Source organism: Nicotiana attenuata, unplaced genomic scaffold, assembly GCF_001879085.1.
Source record: "Nicotiana attenuata strain UT unplaced genomic scaffold, NIATTr2, whole genome shotgun sequence".
Classification (NCBI taxonomy): Eukaryota; Viridiplantae; Streptophyta; class Magnoliopsida; order Solanales; family Solanaceae; genus Nicotiana; species Nicotiana attenuata.
Genome location: NW_017673674.1, coordinates 55,531 through 75,897, shown reverse-complemented (window position 1 = coordinate 75,897; position 20,367 = coordinate 55,531).

The window sequence follows — 20,367 nt, the reverse complement described above, 5'->3', positions numbered from 1 at the left end:
CTAGTATGGATTGTGAAGTCTTAATTGACAAGATGACAGTCAGAATAAGGACATGGAGCTCGAGGAACATGTCGTATACTGGAAGGGTACAATTAATAAATGTTGTGTTGCTGCAGGTTCATACTTACTGGTCATCCATCTTTATACTGCCCAAAGCTGTGATGAAAAAGCTTATTGCAATATGCAGAAACTACTTGTGGGATGGAAAGGAACACACAAACAAAGCCCCTTTAATAGCATGAGATATAGTTTTCAGACCAAAATGTAAAGGAGGGCTAGGGATAAGGGACTGTTTAATATGGAATGAGGCTGCTATTACAAAATATGTGTGGAATGTATCTCAAAAGGCTGATAATTTGTGGTGAAATGGGTGAATCATGTGTATATTAAAGAAGGCAGCTGGGATCAATATGTACCACCTAATGACTGTAGTTGGTACTGGAAGAGAATCTGTCATATTAAGGAAAAGTTTAAGGGTAGATATAGAGGAAATGACTGGCAGCATATAGGAGGGAGGTATTCCATACAAAAAGGATCCCAATGGAGGAAAGGGGAGTTGAATGAATGGCCATGGGCTAGATGGATATGGAACCCTGTTAATGTCCCAAAACATAGTTTTATTAGTTGGTTAGCAGTTCACAAAAGGCTACTGACGAGAGAAAGATTGGAAAGAATAGGTGTATGCTCAGAAACAAGATGTGAAATCTGTGGAGGAAGCAAAGAAACAATACAACATTTGTACTTTGAGTGTCAATTCTCAAAGGAATGTTTGGGAATCTTATTGGAATGGATGGGATTGAAGATAAAAGAACCTGATATTGTTGGTATATGGAGAAAACTGATGAGGAAAGTAAGAGGAAAAATGTGCAGGAGAATTATAAGTGCAGCAATGGCAGCATTAGTATACAAAATATGGAAAGTCAGAAATGATGCGATATGGAATAATAAAGTTATCAAACCGCAGGTGATATGTCGACAAATTCAGCAGGAATGCAAAATACGAATGAATACACAAAATATTAGGAAAGAGGGGAATGGTAGAAGGAAATGGATAGAAGAGTTGTTTTCTAGTATATCATAGAGGAAGCTAGATAGGGATTTTGCGACTAGAAGTACTTTTGCTTCTAGTTTGTACAGATTACAGAAATTGTATATTTGGTTGGTTGAGATTAATAATATTTTTTCTTTACACACAATATATATATATATATATATATATATATATATATATATATATATATATAATTTTTAACAAGCCATATATCTTTTCTAGACCATGACTTCAAAATTCATATTAATACATGTTCTGTGTTATTTTCTTCCTATGCATAGGCATATTCTGTAAAAAAAAAATTATCTTGTATAATTAGAATTGCACCTTTATTTTCACATTCTTTCTCATGTTTTCAAGCATTTAAATTAGCAAATTGAAGAAACGAAACTCTCTCATGGATTAGTTTATTTTGAAATCAATCATCAAGTTATCAACTTTCGGAATCAGGTTTAGTCGTTCTAACTTTTTTTTTTTTAATTAGAAGTTAAACATGCCAACAACAAAATATGAGTAACATTTCAATACAACCTCAAAAAGGTATTGCTAATAAATTTCTTTCAAACAATAGATAAAGTTTAATAAAAAGGTATCGGAAAGTGTTTTTAAAATGAACAAGTCTCCGATCTTATTGAGTTAGATGGTAATGAAATCCAAGAAAAAGAAGAATTGTGTATGTCAAAAAGTTATAAGAAAAAATTACAAATAAATAAATATAAATATTGCTTTAGGCTTCTTAAGGCCTCTTAATAAAATTCGCTTTAGGCCACAAACATCATTGAGCCGCCCCTGTATAACATACAAATAATATATAAAATTTATATATTTTTTCGGCTATTAGCAGCCACTACACCTTATTTTTTCTTTTTGTTCATTTTGAAGGAGAGCAATTCTAGTTGAATACAACGAGTTTAATGCTATTAACTTTACAGGTTGAACCCATAAAACTTAAATTCTAGATCCGCCTTTGGTCCTATATAAAAATTACATGCTCACATTTGTATTTTACCTTTTATTGCTTCTAATTACTCGATTATTCGTGATTATTGAATTATCTTGAAACGAGTCACGTGTTCGTGTGCTCATTTTATTTAGAGCGCTAAAAATCATGTCACGCGTACGTATACGTAATTAATATTAAAGTATTTGGTCAAAGTCGCGTGAACGCGTACCTTAGTTTATTTTGTGAATCATAAGCATGTGACGCGAACACGTGAATTGTTTTCGGGTTCTAGTGTTGTGAAATTACTCATTACATAACATAATTGATGTAGGGTGCCCTTTTGAACTTTGAACCCAAAATTGAACACCTAATAGCATGCCCAAATCAGTCATCCCAAAGATATATATTTTACAACTATATTAGCTTCTTAAGACTTCAGTATCTGTTGTTTTGGATGTCAATTTGGCTATGTAAGAATGAAATAAAAGCGACCGGGATTGGTGAGGTGCCGCTGCTCAGAGATGGAACCACTTTTAGCTTTTTTGGGGTGAAGCCGTCCTCTGCTTTTTTTGTTTTTTCCCCTGTGTGTGTATCTACACGCAGGAGGGTGTGTGCCTTTGTGAGCAAGAAAATAGGATTTGAGGGAAAATCTGTGTGGTCCCAAAATTCCTCAATATGAGTTTATCGTAACGGGAAATAATGATGGAGTTTATTGATTAACAGCTTTTAGAGAGGTAAATAGGGAGTATAATTTTGTATAATATTATGATATTTTATTCGTTTGTGAGATAAGGCTATAGCTGATTTTTATCTTATAATCAATTTAACATTATTGCATTATTTTTACTTATAAGTAATACTAATATATTTTATTTTTGTTGGTTTTTAAATTTTTAATTTTTTTAAGTTTTCGTGTACTTTATATATTTTTTATTTGCTATTTTATTAATTTAAAAATTAATAGAATGAGCAAGAGCATTTCCAGGTTTTGGGGTGGCTGACTTCATAAAAAGATAATTCAGGAAGTGAGAAAAGAGGTAGTTCACTTTTACAAAAAGATTGGGCAGAAAATGTCATCATTGTCCGCATCCGATTTGACAGCTCTTTTTACTGTCATACTGAAGATTTGGGGTTTCCCCCATCCACTCATTCAAATAGGTTTGAGAGTGTAATTTTGTCATCTTCTCTCCCATAAATTCCACTTATATAGTTCAATGAAGAATAATTGGATATATTGACATCAACCTTGTCCAAAAAAGTCCAATAAATTTTTTGAGATAATTTATTAGCCAATGATGAGAAAAAATGTTATTTACTCTTGATGTTCATTTCTCAAACCATATTATTTTGATTATATATGGATTTTAAAATGTGCTTTTACCTTTTGCGTTATATTAGCATTGTGGGAAGAAAAGGAAAAAAAAAAACTATAGAAAAAACGTGATTTTTGTTAAAATGCATGCATTTATATAATGGATATTGGATATTCATTGAGGGGTTCACTGGGAATAACAAACGTCACGTGTAACAACTTCCTTGGATAAAGAAAATAACTGCACTATAAAATACTTATCCCCCATCATTGAGCTTGTCATTTTCTGCATTCTCATTCTAGTAGCAATTAGGAGTGTATATGGATTGTGTTTGTTCGTTTTTTATCAAAAATCAAGCCAATTAACATATAGGTTTGGATTGATTTGGTTTTATTGGGTTTTTAAAAAAAATTGGGTTTTTTGTTAGGTAAACATTTGTCAATATTTATTTTGTTAAATTTATAGATAAAGTTTTGATAACTATATATGTTTGGTAAAAAGTGAAAAAAATTGACAAATATATGATGTTTTTAAAATGTTTTTATGGAAGAGATTTTTAATAACACATCTATAGTTATTTTCTTAGGCGTCTAACAATATGTGTTGTTGATGTACACTTTCAATGTTAACCAAATTTAGTAATTAAACATAAAAATGAATATGATACTTAAATAATGATATATTCTATTTAATTTTAAATTATTGAAATACTATTTCAAATTCGAAAAAGATATAAGAAATATTGACATATGAATATGGAAGAACAAAGAGATATGACCCATTTTAATAACACTTGATAAGAAAGTGATACAACCATTACTGAAAGTAAATTAAAAAAAATGCATTTCATCTAAATATTATATCCCATGAGAGGATCCCAAATATTTCTAAATCTTTTTTAAAAAAATTCTACATAAAATCTTAGAAGTATATTAAAAGTTATATATTTATATGCCGGTTGGTTCAGGTTTTATTACTCAATACCAAACAAATCAAATCAAACCTAATCGGATTTTTAATTGATTTAGTTTGAGTATCATACGATTTTCCGGTTCGACTTGAATACCCTTAAGTAGTATTATCCATTACAATTAGCTAGCGCTAACATATATGGTGTAGTAAATTTCTTTATAGTTAGTCAAGTTGTTTCAACCATAAATTGAATACAGAGTAGCGGTTCGGATTTAAACTTTATTTTTTTTAATTTTAGAAGACAACCTCATCCGAAGGAAATTTGGATTTTAAATTTAACATTTAATACATTTAATAACTTTATAACTTGAAGAAATTCTACTGTTTTTCGTTCATAAAAATAATTAATCAAAAGCAAATTATATATTTTTTTGCCACCCAATCAAATTGTTTTGCTTGTTAAGATTTAAAGCATTTAATGCACACGGCTATCCGTACGTTGTGTATGCAAAACCATAGTGCCACGCGCCTAAACAGAAATGCTCACAAAAGGACAAAAAAGAACAAACAGAGGCGGTCAATCTTTTAGCTTTGTCTGCATTTTGCACCAAGGCTATTTTCTGTTGCTAAAATCAATTCATGTTCATTCCAACCTTTTATACATGGCCCCCACCACTTTTGTTTACACTAGAATTGGCGCTTAACTTTCTTAAGGAATTTAACTAAAGTATTTTAATATTCAAAATATATGAGAATTGAATATTACTACCTCTATCCTGATTTTTGTTTTCGGTATTAGTATTACTTTGTGGGCGTTTGGACATAAGAATTGTAAAATTCCAAAAAACAAAGTCTAATATTTTTTTAAGTAAAAATTGTAATTGAAAATTTGAGTTGTGGTTGAACATGAATATAATTTTGGGTTGTTTTAAAATTTTATGAGTGATCTTAGTGAATTTTGAAAACAGCTTTTTTGGAGTTATTCAATTTTTCAAAAATTTCCAAAATTCATCTTCAAGTAATAATTGAAAATTTTATGGCAAAAAACTTATTTCGAAAAAAGGTGATAAAATTTTTGAAAAAAATCAACATGCTTACCTATGTAATATCCACAATATTTTAAGTGATTAATGACTTGTGATTTTTAATCCTTTGAATCATAAAATATACAAGTAAAAAGGTAAATGAAAGCATTTTCACGTTTTTGTGTGCCTAACTTTATAAAAAAAAGGTAATCAGAGGAATGAGAAAAGAGGATAGTTACAACCTTTAGAGGAGATTCTACAATATTCTCATATTTATTATCCTTTGAACCTTTAGTATCTTTTATCAAAATATTTGTTTTGTCAACTATTATAAAGATAAAATGCAAGCAAGATTTATAAAGTCTAAGCTACCATTTGGCCATAAATTTTTAAATTTATTTTGAAAAATTTATTTGGGTGAAATTTGGTTTGAAGATGAAAATGTGTTTGGATATCCGTTTCAAAATGTCATAAAAATCTATGGCCAAACATGTGTTTGCCAAATAAAACCTAAATTTATTTTGGTAAAATCTATGGCCAAACGGGTCTTAAGAGCCGTTTGGCCATGAATTATTATTATTATTATTTTTTTTAAATTTCACTTTTTTCGAAATGAGTATATTTAGCTATAATATTGTTATTTTCATTTTAAGATGTATTTTGAATTTTTTTGAAAAAATTCTAAAATCGCAAAAAGCTATTTTTCAAATGTTTTACTCAGAATACTCACAAAAATTCAAAAATAACTCAAAATTAATTCATATCCAAACACAACTCTAATTTTCAAATATCATTTTCACGTGATTTTTTTCCCGCGTTTTGGAATTTTACAATTCTTATGTCCAAACACCCACTAAAAATGTACAAAACTATCAAGTAAAGCATAATTAGGTAGTCTCACTCTATAGAGTTATTTTCTAGAATAATGGGTATTCATATTACTGATTATATTGCTACAGAAAGTACAACAGTATTTATATTGTTTTGTTTTTATATCCTATTAGATGACTATTTAAGTAATTAGCTCATCTTTTATCACAAAGAAAGTTTTGAGTTTAATAAGCACATACGAACTCAATTTCGAATAATATCCCTACACAATTATTAATTTTGATAATACTTTAATTTAAAGAATTTCTTTATGGAAAATAGTAACGTACAAGAGTTTTAAGAAAAATACAATAGTTATTGGGAAGAAGATAATTTTAAAGAAAGAGATAATGTACAAAATTTCGGAAAATTTAAGAATATTGTAGCGAAGATACCAACGTAATTTCACAATTTTTAAAGGGAAAATGACATTGTTGCTCTCGAATATTTTTGTACATATATACATTTTAATTTACATGTTATATATAAATATTATACAAATCTTATAATATATTTTTTCGTGTCTACTGAATATAAATATTTTTGGCACGTGCTAGGATAATACCCCAAATTTTAATCCTAAGAGATCTCTTGTTTGTGGTAAAAAATGTAACCCTAAGGCACGTGTATGTTATAAATGTTAGGAATATCAAGATTTTGGTCAACAACTTTCTATAGTTAATAAAGTTAATTAAGTAATAAATCCAATTACAGGTTTTTAGAAAAGCAGATAAACCTGTTGGAAAGTTCTTAAAACGTATTGAAAGAGAAAATATTTAGCAATCAAACAATTAATTATTCGACTAAAGTTTCTTAATAAATTGAGGGTTAATTTCACAAATGGTCATATAACTATGACGTTTTTTTACTAAAGTCATGTAACTTTGTTTTCTCGTATAAAGGTCAGATAACTATGACTTTTTTTCTATAAAGTCATATAACTTTGTCTTTTCCCACAAAAAGTCATATAACTATGACTTTTTTTAACTAAAGTCATATAACTTTGTCTTTTCACAAAATATAACTATGATTTTTTCTTTTTACCAAAATCATATAATTATATTTTCTCACACAAAAATCATAAAACTTTTACTAACTCACAAAAATTACAGTGATCGAAAAATATAAACTTTCAATAGTATTTTCTTATTTTGTAGATTTTTATTTTCTTATTTTCAACTTAATAAATAATAATCAAATTAAAATAGGAATGACTCAACCCAACCTACCCGGAGGAGTAGAGAGGTTGTTTCCGAAAGACCTCAAGTTGAAATCCCACAAGTGGGGTCTTGGTTTATTGTTTCAGAGACGCACTGAAATCTCTATTTCTCTTTTTTTTCTTTAAATATTACAATTTTATATAGCTAAACCAAATACAACAATAACAACAACAATAACACTACAGTATAATCCATCAGTGGGGTCTGGAAGGGTAGTATGAACGCAGATCTTACCCCTACCCTGGAACTTCTCCATTTTTAATTTTGTATTTTGGAGGAAAAATTGTAGGTTAAATAGTTAGGGGGTCTTTGATGTCTTTTCACGTGTGTGGCCAAAATTGGATCACTAAAATTGGACCGTTTAGCATCACTCATATTATAAACATGTATAGATCCAAGTTGCTATTTCGAGGCACTTGTTGTTCTCTCGGTGCATTTAAACGTTTTAATTCTACTTTCTTAAAAAGCTTTTCAACGTACGACACTGAGAGCCCATTTGGCCAAGTTGGCAAAATTTGCTTATTTTGAAAATTATTTTTTTTAGAAGTACTTTTTTTAAAAGTATTTTTAACAAAAATAAATTATTTGTGTTTGGCCAATTCATTTAAGAAGTACTTTTTGAAATATTTGGTAAATAATTTATGTTTGGTCAATCATTTCAAAAAGTACTTTTAGTGTCAAATTACCAAAATGGATAGTACCAATATCGTATAATTCTTTTAAATATAAAAATAAACTTAAATAATTATCGTAAGAGACTTTTTTATTTTTTTTATTTAATTAAAATATAAAAGATAAAGTAAACAAACATATTAAAGATTTAAATCAATTTTACATATATAGTTATACTAAAGTATATGATATTATCTAGTATAATTACTTACTTTTATGATGATTTGAATAATTAAAATAACATCCCGGTGCACTAAACTCCCGCTATGCACATGGTACGGGGAAGGGCCGGACCACATGGGTCTATTGTACGCAGCCTTACCCTGCATTTCTGCAAGAGGCTATTTCCATGGCTTGAACCCTGACCACAAAGTAGAAGTTTATCCACAAATTACTATATATTGATAATCCATCATAAAATAATAAGTAAAGTCACTCACACATGATAATACTTCCCAACAATTTCATCTCTACTTCTATCACACACAACGCTTCCATATTAGTAGAAGAATTGCCTCGCATTTCTAAAGGAATATCAGAAGGCTGATCTCCTTCATCAATCTCTGGAGTAATGTCTTCATTAGCATAGTAGTTGAACTCTTTATCGGTAAAAGAATGTTATCGGATGAAATCATGTATAACCATGGTAGTTGTAACTAGATGATTTTGAGTGTCAAACTTGAAAGATGGCATTGAGCTTAAATAAAAATAATTTTATGTATATAAAAAAATCGTAAAAGAAATAGTTAAGTATGTTTAAATTCTAATTCAAAAAGAGTAACTAATTATTAACAACACATAATGTATGATTTAATTTTTTTTTTAAAAATTAAATTAAAAAAGAAACTAATTATTACCTAATCTTACTAACTTTGTCTTAAAATGCCAAGTGGCCTATTGTGAGGCTGCCACTTGACTAAATATGGATGCATTTTCTGTTTCTTTTAATAATATATAGATAGATTATGCAATGCAATTGTAAATTTATTATCTATTCATAGGTCATTTTCACAAATCAGATTTGATAATTGTTTTAAAGATTTGGGAACTAATAGCATATAATAGAAGAAATTATAAATAATTATTTGTAGAAAGAAAATTGATAATCCAAAGAAGATGCATATAATTTGCTTTAGTGTGAAAAAAAGAAGAAGATAATTTAGAAAGTTATGAGACATTACACAAAGAAAAGATCAATAACAAGAAAAGTCAATAAAAATTTTGAAAATTTACAATATGATTCATATATATGATATCTTTAATTTTAATAGGATGGTAAAAACTAGAATCAAAAATAAAAAGAAAAAACTTAAATTAGATAATTTGGAAAATATAAATTTATCGTGAGGATAGTTTTGTCTTGAATAAATTAATTTTTTACTTCAGCTTCTACTTCTTGGAAGAAGCTAGAATTTTCTGCTTCTTCCCAAAAGTAGAAAAACTGCTTCTGCTGCTGGCAAAAAGTATTTTTCTGTATTGGTCAAACAACTCAATTTTTTTAAAAAAGTACTTTTTTGGATGAAAAAGTACTTTTGGCCTCCCAAAAGCTTGGCCAAGCAGACTTTGAGTCGAACAATGCAAACCTAGGTCGCTGATGTTGTCAGGTCATTAAGTTGCACAGTCGCGGTAATACAGAGGATGCAAGCGTTATCCGGAATGATTGGGCGTAAAGCGTCTGTAGGTGGCTTTTAAGTCCGCCGTCAAATCCCAAGGCTCAACCCTGGACAGGCGGTGGAAACTACCAAGCACAATGCAAATCATTACTCCCTCCGGTTCACAATAAGTGTCCAATTTGCTTTTTTATTTTAGTTCAAAATAAGTGTCCAGTTATGTAATCAAGAAAGAATATAATTTGTTTTTACAAAATAACCCCTATGTCCATATCCCTAAAAAGTTTTCTTACTCCTCACATTAAGTGTTTAATTAGGGGTAGTTTAGTCACAGTAGGTATTTTTGTATAGAATTTAGTATTTTCTTAATGGGCGTGCTAAAAGCAAATTGGACACTTATTGTGAACCGGAGGGAGTATTTATGATGAAACTTGCAAAGGCATGATTAAATGGCGTTCATTACCAATGCTCCCCGGCAACGGCGCCAAAAACATGTTGCGGCCAAACGCACACGCAAGTATACGCGGTCGTCAAGCAATAAAGTGACTAAAAGTCGGATGTCGATCCCACGAGGACTTGTGATTAACTATTAACTAAATTAGACTATCCTAATTATCTAAACACGAATTAAACCTAGAAGTATTTTATTCTAAACTAATTAAATAAAGAATATAAATAATGAACTTTAAACAGAGGAAGAGCAGATTTTTATGATATCAATGTAATGAAAACGATCTAGGGTTATGGGCTATCTAACATTCCTATTGTATTCTTCAATTGAATTGACTAACTAATTTATCTAGTTTATTGGTTGACAGGGTTAATATTGCTCATAAGAATCTGTCGAATTCTTACTCGCCTATTCAAGCTAACCTAACGCCTATGTGTCTATGGAGTTAGAATCAACAAGAACGCATTTATAATTCCTGTAAATCAACCAAGCAAGGCAATTAGGTATATGTCTATCCTAACCACTAATCTGTTCCCCGATGCCAGGTTCAAGAACTTGCTCTACTCAATCCTATATGCAATCTAGAATACCCACTTTCGAGTTCAAATCTAGATTCGTAGATAGTATTCAATTGGTGATCAAGCAATCAAATAATTAAGTGCAGGATTGAATAAATAAACCAATATGATAAACTAAGAAATCAAAATCAATATCCGAATAACAATAGTCATGAAAGAACCACAACCCTAGAACGTGAAGTTTAGCTCCACTAGCAAAACAACAAATCATACAAAGAAACATAAAAAGACTAAGTTGGTGGAAGAAAAGATGAAACCCGGCCTCCACAGCGGCTCTATGCTTGTGTTTTCCTCTAAAAAACGTCCTCCTCCTTCAATGTATATATACCAAGAAGGGTTGGGCCCAAACAATTATACCTTCTCCAATGTGAAAAAGGACATTTTTTCCGGGTTTGACTAGCGCGGTCGCGCATCTGGGCGCGTTAATGGCCGCGCTAGTTGGACAACTTTCTGTCCTGGGCGCGCTAAAACTAGCACGATCGCGCATCTGGGCGCGCACTTTTCACCCTGTTCCGTTTGGAATTTGGAAAAACGTAAAACATGAAAGTTGTAGCCCTTTGAGTTAGCTTTCAACCATATATTGTGGAGCCAAAATGGAGTTCTGAGCAAAACGTTATATCTATTTTACTTGACAGTGCACAATATGCCTGCTCGATTGTTCGTTCGCTCTAACTATCATCCGTTGACCCTCAAACGCAATCCCGGCTTATATCCTTGGGCTTTTACTCAGATTTCAAAGCTCCAAATCACTTGAATTCATTCCATAACATCTATATAGCTCGGAATCACTCCTACAAGGCATAAAACACACAGTTAGTGCAAGACACTAGCGATTAAAGCTCAAACTCAACTAAAGTGCAGTAAATTAGAGTGTAATAAGCGACTAAAATACGTAATTATAGCCTATCATCAACACCCCACACTTAAACGTTGCTCGTGCTCGAGTCAACCAAAAATTTACTCTATTATTTGAAGCACCCTACACCAATGATTATGGTTGATAGCAACAATTAAACTCTAGCATATGCAATCATCATACACTTCCCTTTACTTATGTCATTCTTCAAAAATATTCAAACAAAGACAATATGCTCACAACAATCCTAGCCTAAAAAACCGACTCAATGTCACAATGCACTCATGGCTTGAACACCCAACATCCTAGAGAAGTCTAATAATGTTACCTATCCTTCGTGAAACCATGTGCCCTCACAACCAAGGCAAGAGAGTAAGTTGAATCCACACATTCGAATCTCATGATCAAATATATTTTAAGGACTCATATATATCAAAAGAAAATATCGCTCACCCTCACAAAAGAAGTCACATGCATGTAATTGGTACCATAGGCTTGCCCTTAATGTAAATCTCTACTAATGTAGGCTCGCTCGATCAAAATCAATTAGGACTTTTTCATGGTTGTAATGTGGGCTAAGGGACGGGTAGGATATATTTAGGAATAGTGACTAACCCTCCTAAGCACTTTAACACACCACATAATCAACTTTAAGCGCAAATTCTTCAAAACCACTTCAATTTCACAAACAATATCACCCCAAAAATGCTCCCTTCTTCTTAAAGCACTACATTAATTCATACCCATTAGCAGGAACAAGAAAACAAAGTATTCATCTCTAATTTTTTCTTCAGATTATTATTTTTTTTATTTCCGCTAGTGGTGTATTATTTTACAAAACAAGTGCACCTTTTTTTTTATTGGTTCCACTCAGAAGCCACCCCACACTTAGTTCCTTCTTACTTCTTTCAGCGCCCATCTCACAATTAAAGTGCTTTAAGACGTCAAAGGATCAAAACAATGTCACTTAAGAACAAAAAGGGTATATGCTTGTAATGTGGGTGCCAAATAAAAGTCTATAGGCTCAAAATGGTTAATTAGGGATAAATTTTATTTGTGATAAGTAACAAAGCTAAAAAAAAATCAAAGAAAGCCTAAAATCACTTTTCAAACCGAACATCACCTAAAATTTCGCTTCAACTCACAAACCGGGCAAGTTCCAGACACAAGTACAATACATAGACTATACAAAAGCCTCACCACACATGGCACATGACTCACTAAGAACGGTCTCATTCCGACTCTCAAACAAATGCAAGTATTCACGGAGCCACGAGATATTAAGCATGAAGCACAAAGTGAACATAAGCCAAAAAAACGAGACATAGGCGTTACAAGACATGCTATCCAACTAAGCAAGGCATCATCAATAATTTCAAATCATAGGGAAGATACTACACATGCCAAAGCCTAAATATGCTACTATCAAATAAGTTAAGGGCGCCTAGGTTCATCACTCTTCCTCCATTTATTCCCTAAATTCTAATCTACTCTAAAAATAAAAAAAATACTACTACCCGGTTCAAACTACATCCCATGGAAAAGAACTGTTGCACAAAGAAAAACCATGGGGGATTAGTGCTACCTAAAGAAAGCTAGAAGACATATTTTTGTATTTTTTCTATTTTCCACCCCTTTTTCATTTTTTTTATTGGACCTTAATCCCTCAAGAAAGCTGTCCACAAAATCCATCGTCGGGAAAAGTCCAAATTTTTCGATTTTTTTTGATTGTTTTTGTTTTTTTTAAAAAAATTACTACACTAAGAACGAGTACTACAACTAAGCTAACATAGCACAGAAAATCACCCAGAAATCTCCTCACCCCACACTTAAAATTGTGCAATATCCTCAATGCACACTAAAAATAATAAGAGGGTAAAAGAGACTCCCTGGTAGGCCAAAGGCCGAAGCATTAGCAACTCACGGGATACTCAGACTTCTCCCAGGTACGATCCTTTGTGCGGTCACCCCACACTTATTTCAACCACATAGCTCACTTTTGCACACTTCCAGTGGCTTTTCTTCTATGCTCATAATCCTACAAAAAAAGCGCTACAAAGATAGAAAAATAAAATAAATAAAAATAAAAGAAAGCAGTAAAGCTGGGTTGCCTCCCAACAAACGCCTAATTTAAAGTCGCGGCACGACTTGAACCAATTTTTGTCTCCACCTTGAACTTATGAATTGTACCCCTAACATGGCATCCAGTCTGTGGCTATGCACCTTTGGTGGGGCTGCAAAGATAACCAGGCCAAGTAATAAATTTTTCACTGTGCACCTCTCGACCTTTAGATGAGGAATGTAATTTTTGCTTTTTGGCACAACAAATTCAAGAATATAAGCGCTCTCATCCTCACTCTTTGACCCCTTCATTGGCTCAGATGGCTCGATTACTATCTTACTATCTAAACACAATGTGGAAAAATGATTGGAATGAGGTCTAATGCGCTCTAACTCATAAATTTTACTACTATTTGCATCCTCATATTTACACACACTCAAGTCTCCCAAAGTAATGTTATCTATTCCCTCACATGACACTAGAGCACTCTTCTCAATATTGGCATCCTCAAGAAAAACAGGGTCTAGTGATTGGTATTCTCGTTTTAGCTCCTCAATTTGGTCTAGAAGATTTTTTTCAGCTGCACACAACTCATTATTAAATTGTTGGGCGTTACACGCATCAACCTTTTCACTCAAATCTGCATCTAAGTTATGTACAGCCAAGCCAAAATTATCAATTTTATGTGCAAGTTCATCTCTCTCCTTAGACCAATCATTTACCAACGTTGTTAGAAGACAACGTCGTTTCTCATATTCCCGTAATCGAGAATATCCGTCCCAATACCAACCCTTACTTCCATATTCAAATTCAGACCTCCCAGAGTTCAAGTCATGACAAGCCCAAAAAGATGGGCCATAAAAGTCTTCCTTCAACCAAGAGTCTTCATCAATAACCTTATCTCCAAATATTTTATGCCCAGATGTCATGTTGAGAAAACTAGAAACACATTAAGAGAAAAGTCAAACAGTTATAAAATTAAAACTATTTATAAAAAAAAGACAAAAAACCTTTTAGAGATAAAAGTAAAAGTCTAATTCAGAAAAATAGTTAATTTCTATGTCCCCGGCAACGGCACCAAAAACTTGATGCGGCCAAACGCACACGCAAGTATACGCGGTCGTCAAGTAATAAAGTGACTAAAAGTCGGATGTCGATCCCACGAGGACTTGTGATTAACGATTAACTAAATTAGACTATCCTAATTATCTAAACACGAATTAAACCTAGAAGTATTTTATTCTAAACTAATTAAATAAAGAATATAAATAATGAACTTTAATCAGAGGAAGAACAAATTTTTATGATATCAATGTAATGAAAACGATCTAGGGTTATGGGCTATCTAACATTCCTATTGTATTCTTCAATTGAATTGACTAACTAATTTATCTAGTTTATTGGTTGACAGGGTTAATATTGCTCATAAGAATCTGTCGAGTTCTTACTCGCCTATTCAAGCTAACCTAACGCCTATATGTCTATGGAGTTAGAATCAACAAGAACGCATTTATAATTCCTGTAAATCAACCAAGCAACGCAATTAGGTATATGTCTATCCTAACCGCTAATCCGTTCCCCGATGCCCAGGTTCAAGAACTTGCTCTACTCAATCCTAACTACAATACTAGAATTCATAACCAATAATGAAAATAGGAAAAAGGAAGTGATAAACTCGTAGAAGAATTCTCTGTCTTGCTCCTAGTGTGTTCTTGCCTCCTTCGGTAAAATCCTCGGTCTAATCTCGGTCTCTGGCTGTCCAATTCCCCTCCAAAGTGGCATTTTTAGGTATATTTATATGTGTAGGGAAAGACCTAAACGTGTAGTCCAAGTCCTAGTCAAACCAGGAGACGAATTAAGCCTTCAAACCTCGTAATGTGCGCGCCCCAGACCTGGCCTCGCGAGGTCTACTGCCAGCTTGAGCTCGCCCCAAGCCTGGCGTCACCAACTCCAACGCGAACTAAAGGCCTGGTGTCGCCAGGTATAAAGCTTGCTATAGGCTTGGCTTCGCCAGATATAAAGCCTGCTATAGGCCTGGCTTCTCATCTTTCTCCTTTTCACTGTTCTCGAGCACACTTTTAAAATTTAAGTATCCCTTTTGCTCTACTTTCATCTCCAATTCACCTACACATAAAATACACTCCATTACGGCAAAGTGTAATTTATCATTAAGGCATATAAATTGCAAGGCAAATAATGTACGAAACTATGGAATTATAGTCACACATCAATACCCCACACTTAAACATTGCTCGTCCTCAAGCAATCAAACTAAACTTATAGACACAACCTTTTTTAAGAACTTCCCTTAACTCATTACACCAAGAATGTTTAAAATAGTCTAAGAACCAAGGTGTAACATCTTCACCTCAAAATTTGACTCGTAAGTACCATGCATTATTCACAACTCACTCACTTACTCTAACATGGAGGTCAATGACATTACCTTTCCTTCAAGAATCACGTGCCCTCACACAACAAAAGAGAGTAGTTTCACACACAATAAAATTAAAGAACAATTAGGAACTCAATATAGAAAGAATTCACACACTCTCAGAGTCAAACCATGACTCCACATTAAAAGAACATATACTTTAATATTGTGACGACCCGGCCGGTCGTCTTAAGAATTAACGCCCTGATCCCCTATTAACTGCTTCCCCTAAGTTCATTTCTGCTATTTTGGTTTGCCGGGACGTTCGGTGTTGGGTTTCAGAGAGTTTTGGGACACTTAGTCCCTAAATGAGAGCTTAAGTGTTGAAAAGTGGTCCATAGTCGGAACAATGTGAAGACGACCTCGGAATAGAAATCTGATGGTTCCGTTAGCTCCGTTAGGTGATTTCGGGGTTGGGAGCGTGTTCGGAACGTATTTTGGAAGTCTGTAGCTCATTTAGGCTTGAAATGCCAAAGTTTGAATTTTTGAAGTTTCCGGTCTGATAGTGAGTTTTTGATCCGAGGGTCGGAATGGAATTCGGGAAGTTGCAGTAGCTCCGTCATGTCATTTGGGACGTGTGTGCAAACTTTCAGGTCATTCGGACGTGTTTTGGTTAGGTTTTTGATCGAAAGTGTATTTTGATGAAATTTGAAGTTCTTAGGCTCAAATCCTTGTTTAATTCGAGTTTCCGGTGTTGTTTTAGGTGGTTTAAGGATTGGTACAAGTTTGAATGATGTTATGGGATATGTCCGTAGGTTTGGTTGAGGTCCCGAGGGCCTCGGTTGTGTTTCGAATGCTCAACGGAGCATTTTTGTGTTGTTAAAAATATCAAAAAAACTGAACTCAACTGTTACAGACTTTTCCTCTACGCGATCGCGGCCTCCCTCTCGCGTTCGCATAGTGTAATATTGGAGGGAGGCCAGTTCCTTCTTCGCGTTCGAATAACACCATCCGCATTCGCGAAGCACCTTTTACTTCCATATCGCGTTCGCATAAACTTTGCCGCGTTCGCGTACCTATGCCAGTCAGTTCTTCGCATTCGCGAGCGCTTACACGCGTTCACATAGAGCAACTTCTGGACCTCAGCATTTTCCTTAATCGCGATCGCGTTACAGGCCATGCGTTCGCGTAGCTTTTAACTCCCAGGCCTTCGTGTTCGCATCCTACCCCTTGCGATTGCGAAGGGCATTTTTGACATCTTCCATTTTTCTTCTCCGCGAATGCGATCTAATCTCCGCGTTCGCAATGCATTGAGTGTCTGGACAGTATTTAACATTTCAAAACGAGGGTTTAGCNTCCTAGCCTCAAAAACCGACTCAATGTCACAATGCACTCATGGCTTGAACACCCAACATCCTAGAGAAGTCTAATAATGTTACCTATCCTTCGTGAAACCATGTGCCCTCACAACCAAGGCAAGAGAGTAAGTTGAATCCACACATTCGAATCTCATGATCAAATATATTTTAAGGACTCATATATATCAAAAGAAAATATCGCTCACCCTCACAAAAGAAGTCATGTGCATGTAATTGGTACCATAGGCTTGCCCTTAATGTAAATCTCTACTAATCTCGGCTCGCTCGATCTAAAATCAATTAGGAATTTTTCACGGTTGTAATGTGGGCTAAAGGACGGGTATGATATATTTAGGAATAGTGGCTAACCCTCCTAAGCACTTCAACACAACACATAATCAACTTTAAGCGCAAATTCTTCAAAACCACTTCAATTACACAAACAATATCACCCCAAAAATGCTCCCTTCTTCTTTAAGCACTACATTAATTCATACCCATTAGCAGGAACAAGACAACAAAGTATTCATCTCTATTTTTTTCTTCAGATTATTATTATTTTTTTTCAATTTCCGCTAGTGGTGTATTATTTTACAAAAGAAGTGCACCTTTTTTTCTTTTTTTATTGGTTCCACTCAAAAGCCACCCGACACTTAGTTCCTTCTTACTTCTTTCAGCGCCCATCTCACAATTAAAGTGCTTTAAGACGTAAAAGGATCAAAACAATGTCAATTAAGAACAAAAAGGGCATATGCTTGTAATGTGGGTGCCAAATAAAAGTCTATAGGCTCAAAAGGGTTAATTAGGGATAAATTTTATTTGTGATAAGTAACAAAGCTAAAAAAAATCAAAGAAAGCCTAAAATCACTTTTCAAACCGAACATCACCTAAAATTTCGCTTCAACTCACAAACCGGGCAAGTTCTAGACACAAGTAAAATACATAGACTATACAAAAACCTCACCACACATGACACATGACTCACTAAGAATGGTCTCATTCTGACTCTCAAACAAATGCAAGTATTCACGGAGCCACGAGATATTAAGCATGAAGCACAAAGTGAACATAAGTCAAGAAAAAGAGACATAGGCGTCACAAGACATGCTATCCAACTAAGCAAGGCATCATCAATAATTTCAAATCATAGGGAAGATACTATACATGCCAAAGCCTAAATATGCTACTATCAAACAAGTTAAGGGCGCCTAGGTTCATCATTCTTCCTCCATTTATTCCCTAAATTCTAATCTACTCTAAAAATAAAAAAAAATACTACTACCCCGTTCAAACTACATCCCATGGAAAAGAACCATTGCACAAAGAAAAACCATGGGGGAATAGTGCTACCCAAAGAAAGCTAGAAGACACATTTTTGTGTTTTTTCTATTTTTCACCCCTTTTTCATTTTTTTTATTGGACCTTAATCCCTCAAGAAAGCTGTCCACAAAATCCATCGTCGAGAAAAGTCCAAATTTTTTGATTTTTTTCGATTTTATTTTTGTTTTTCTTAAAAGAAAATTACTACACTAAGAACGAGTACTATGACTAAGCTAACATAGCACAGAAAATCACCCAGACAATCTCCTCACCCCACACTTAAAATTGTGCAATGTCCTCAATGCACTCTAAAATTAACAAGAGGGTAAACGAAACTCCCTGGTAGGCCAAAGGCCAAAGCATTAGCAACTCATAGGATACTCAAACTTCACCCAGGTACGATCCTTTGTGCGGTCACCCCACACTTATTTCAACCACATAGCTCACTTTTGCACACTTCCAGTGGCTTTTCTTCTATGCTCATAATCCTACAAAAAAATGCTACAAAGATAGAAAAATAAAATAAACAAAAATAAATAAAAATAAAAGAAAGCAGTAAAGATGGGTTGCCTCCCAACAAGCGCCTAATTTAATGTCGCGGCACGACTTGAACCAATTTTTGTCTCCACCCTGAACTTATGAATTGTACCCCTAACATGGCATCCAGTCTGTGGCTATGCACCTTTGGTGGGGTTACAAAGATAACCAGGCCAAGTAATGAATTTTTCACTCTTCACCTCTCGGCCTTTAGATGAGGAATGTAATTTTTGCTTTTTGGCACAACAAATTCAAGAATATAAGTGCTCCCATCCTCACTCTTTGACCCCTTCATTGGCTCAGATGGCTCGATTACTATCTTACTATCTAAACACAATGTGGAAAAATGATTGGAATGACGTCTAATGCGCTCTAGCTCATAAATTTTACTACTATTTGCATCCTCATATTTACACACACTCAAGTCTCCCAAAGTAATGTTATCTATTCCCCCACATGACACTAGAACACTCTTCTCAATATTGGCATCCTCAAGAAAAACAGGGTCTAGTGATTGGTATTCTCGTTTTAGCTCCTCAATTTGGTCTAGAAGATTTTTTTCAGCTTCACACAACTCATTATTAAATTGTTGGGCATTACACGCATCAACCTTTGCACTCAAATCTGCATCTAAGTTATGTACAGCCAAGCAAAAATTATCAATTTTATGCGCAAGTTCATCTCTTAGACCAATCATTCACCAACGTTGTCAGAAGACAACATCGTTCCGCATATTCGCCTAATCGAGAATATACGTCCCAATACCAACCCTTACTCCCATATTCTAATTCAGATCTCCAACAAGTCAGGCCATGACAAGACCAAAAATACGAGCCATAAAGGTCTTTTGTCAACCAAGAGTCTTCATCAATAGCCTTACCTCCGTATATTTCATCCCCAGATGTCATGCTGAGAGAACTAGGAACAGACTAAGAGAAAAATATCAAATATTTGTAAAAATAAAAGTATATACAAAAAAAATAAAATAAAATAAAATAAAAAATAAAAAATAAAATTAAAAGTCTAATCTAGAAAAATAGCTAATTTCCAAGTCCCCGGCAACGGCGCCAAAAACTTGTTGCTCCCAAACGCACACGCAAGTATACGCGGTCGTCAAGTAATAAAGTGACTAAAAGTCGGATGTCGATCCCACGAGGACTTGTGATTAACCATTAACTAAATTAGACTATCCTAATTATCTATACAAGAATTAAA